Here is a 4534-nt window from a genome sequence, read left to right as displayed (position 1 = left end):
TACTACAGACTAGTGATAAACCATAATGTTACTACAGACTAGTGATGAACCATAATGTTACTACAGACAGACTAGTGATGAACCATAATGTTACTACAGACTAGTGATAAACCATAATGTTACTACAGACTAGTGATGAACCATAATGTTCCTACAGACTAGTGATAAACCATAATGTTACTACAGACTAGTGATGAACCATAATGTTACTACAGACTAGTGATAAACCATAATGTTACTACAGACTAGTGATGAACCATAATGTTACTACAGACAGACTAGTGATAAACCATAATGTTACTACAGACTAGTGATAAACCATAATGTTACTACAGACTAGTGATGAACCATAATGTTACTACAGACTAGTGATAAACCATAATGTTACTACAGACTAGTGATAAACCATAATGTTACTACAGACTAGTGATAAACCATAATGTTACAACAGACTAGTGATGAACCATAATGTTACTACAGACTAGTGATGAACCATAATGTTACTGCAGACTAGTGATAAACCATAATGTTACTACAGACAGACTAGTGATGAACCATAATGTTACTACAGACTAGTGATGAACCATAATGTTACTACAGACTAGTGATGAACCATAATGTTACTGCAGACTAGTGATAAACCATAATGTTACTACAGACTAGTGATAAACCATAATGTTACTACAGACTAGTGATAAACCATAATGTTACTACAGACTAGTGATGAACCATAATGTTACTACAGGACAGACTAGTGATAAACCATAATGTTACTACAGACTAGTGATAAACCATAATGTTATTACAGACTAGTGATAAACCTAATGTTACTACAGACTAGTGATGAACCATAATGTTACTACAGACAAGATCTAGTGATAAACCATAATGTTACTACAGACTAGTGATGAATCATAATGTTACTACAGACTAGTGATGAACCATAATGTTATTACAGACTAGTGATAAACCATAATGTTACTACAGACTAGTGATAAACCATAATGTTACTACAGACTAGTGATAAACCATAATGTTACTACAGACAGACTAGTGATAAACCATAATGTTACTACAGACTAGTGATGAACCATAATGTTACTACAGACTAGTGATGAACCATAATGTTACTACAGACAGACTAGTGATAAACCATAATGTTACTACAGACTAGTGATAAACCATAATGTTACTACAGACTAGTGATGAACCATAATGTTACTACAGACTAGTGATGAACCATAATGTTACTACAGACTAGTGATGAACCATAATGTTACTACAGACTAGTGAAAACCATAATGTTACTACAGACTAGTGATGAACCATAATGTTACTACAGACTAGTGATGAACCATAATGTTACTACAGACTAGTGATGAACCATAATGTTACTACAGACTAGTGATAAACCATAATGTTACTACAGACAGACTAGTGATAAACCATAATGTTACTACAGACAGACTAGTGATGAACCATAATGTTACTACAGACTAGTGATGAACCATAATGTTACTACAGACTAGTGATAAACCATAATGTTACTACAGACTAGTGATAAACCATAATGTTACTACAGACTAGTGATAAACCATAATGTTACTACAGACTAGTGATAAACCATAATGTTACTACAGACTAGTGATGAACCATAATGTTACTACAGACTAGTGATGAACCATAATGTTACTACAGACTAGTGATAACCATAATGTTACTACAGACAGACTAGTGATGAACCATAATGTTACTACAGACTAGTGATGAACATAATGTTACTACAGACAGACTAGTGATAAACCATAATGTTACTACAGACTAGTGATGAACCATAATGTTACTACAGACTAGTGATGAACCATAATGTTACTACAGACTAGTGATGAACCATAATGTACTGCAGACAGACTAGTGATAAACCATAATGTTACTACAGACTAGTGATAAACCATAAGTGTTACTACAGACAGACTAGTGATAAACCATAATGTTACTACAGACTAGTGATAAACCATAATGTTACTACAGACAGACTAGTGATGAACCATAATGTTACTACAGACTAGTGATGAACCATAATGTTACTACAGACTAGTGATGAACCATAATGTTACTACAGACTAGTGATAAACCATAATGTTACTACAGACAGACTATGTGATAAACCATAATGTTACTACAGACTAGTGATGAACCATAATGTTACTACAGACTAGTGATAAACCATAATGTTACTACAGACTAGTGATGAACCATAATGTTACTACAGACTAGTGATGAACCATAATGTTACTACAGACTAGTGATGAACATAATGTTACTACAGACTAGTGATGAACCATAATGTTACTGCAGACAGACTAGTGATAAACCATAATGTTACTACAGACTAGTGATAAACCATAATGTTACTACAGACAGACTAGTGATGAACCATAATGTTACTACAGACTAGTGATGAACCATAATGTTACTACAGACTAGTGATAAACCATAATGTTACTACAGACAGACTAGTGATAAACATAATGTTACTACAGACTAGTGATGAACCATAATGTTACTACAGACTAGTGATAAACCATAATGTTACTACAGACTAGTGATGAACCATAATGTTACTACAGACAGACTAGTGATGAACCATAATGTTACTACAGACTAGTGATGAACCATAATGTTACTACAGACTAGTGATGAACCATAATGTTACTACAGACTAGTGATAAACATAATGTTACTACAGACTAGTGATGAACCATAATGTTACTACAGACAGACTAGTGATGAACCATAATGTTACTACAGACTAGTGATGAACCATAATGTTACTACAGACAGACTAGTGATGAACCATAATGTTACTACAGACTAGTGATAAACCATAATGTTACTACAGACTAGTGATGAACCATAATGTTACTACAGACTAGTGATGAACCATAATGTTACTACAGACAGACTAGTGATGAACCATAATGTTATTACAGACTAGTGATGAACCATAAATGTTACTACAGACTAGTGATGAACCATAATGTTACTACAGACAGACTAGTGATGAACCATAATGTTACTACAGACTAGTGATAAACCATAATGTTACTACAGACTAGTGATGAACCATAATGTTACTACAGACTAGTGATAAACCATAATGTTACTACAGACTAGTGATAAACCATAATGTTACTACAGACTAGTGATGAACCGTAATGTTACTACAGACTAGTGATAAACCATAATGTTACTACAGACAGACTAGTGATGAACCATAATGTTACTACAGACAGACTAGTGATAAACCATAATGTTACTACAGACTAGTGATGAACCATAATGTTACTACAGACTAGTGATGAACCATAATGTTACTACAGACTAGTGATAAACCATAATGTTACTACAGACTAGTGATGAACCATAATGTTACTACAGACTAGTGATAAACCATAATGTTACTACAGACTAGTGATAAACCATAATGTTACTACAGACTAGTGATGAACCATAATGTTACTACAGACAGACTAGTGATGAACCATAATGTTACTACAGACTAGTGATGAACCATAATGTTACTACAGACTAGTGATGAACCATAATGTTACTACAGACTAGTGAATAAACCATAATGTTACTACAGACTAGTGATAAACCATAATGTTACTACAGACTAGTGATAAACCATAATGTTATACTACAAACAGACTAGTGATGAACCATAATGTTACTACAGACTAGTGATGAACCATAATGTTACTACAGACTAGTGATGAACCATAATGTTACTACAGACTAGTGATAAACCATAATGTTACTACAGACTAGTGATGAACCATAATGTTACTACAGACAGATTAGTGATGAACCATAATGTTACTACAGACTAGTGATAAACCATAATGTTACTACAGACTAGTGATGAACCATAATGTTACTACAGACAGACTAGTGATGAACCATAATGTTACTACAGACTAGTGATAAACCATAATGTTACTACAGACTAGTGATGAACCATAATGTTCCTACAGACTAGTGATAAACCATATGTTACTACAGACTAGTGATGAACCATAATGTTACTACAGACTAGTGATAAACCATAATGTTACTACAGACTAGTGATGAACCATAATGTTACTACAGGACAGACTAGTGATAAACCATAATGTTACTACAGACTAGTGATAAACCATAATGTTACTACAGACTAGTGATGAACCATAATGTTACTACAGACTAGTGATAAACCATAATGTTACTACAGACTAGTGATAAACCATAATGTTACTACAGACTAGTGATAAACCATAATGTTACAACAGACTAGTGATGAACCATAATGTTACTACAGACTAGTGATGAACCATAATGTTACTGCAGACTAGTGATAAACCATAATGTTACTACAGACAGACTAGTGATGAACCATAATGTTACTACAGACTAGTGATGAACCATAATGTTACTACAGACTAGTGATGAACATAATGTTACTGCAGACTAGTGATAAACCATAATGTTA

This window comes from Oncorhynchus mykiss, chromosome 26 (genome assembly GCF_057628025.1).
Source record: "Oncorhynchus mykiss isolate SJ-2025 chromosome 26, ASM5762802v1, whole genome shotgun sequence".
Classification (NCBI taxonomy): Eukaryota; Metazoa; Chordata; class Actinopteri; order Salmoniformes; family Salmonidae; genus Oncorhynchus; species Oncorhynchus mykiss.
The sequence above is the reverse complement of the archived record's forward strand: the minus strand, read 5'-3'. Positions refer to the sequence as shown.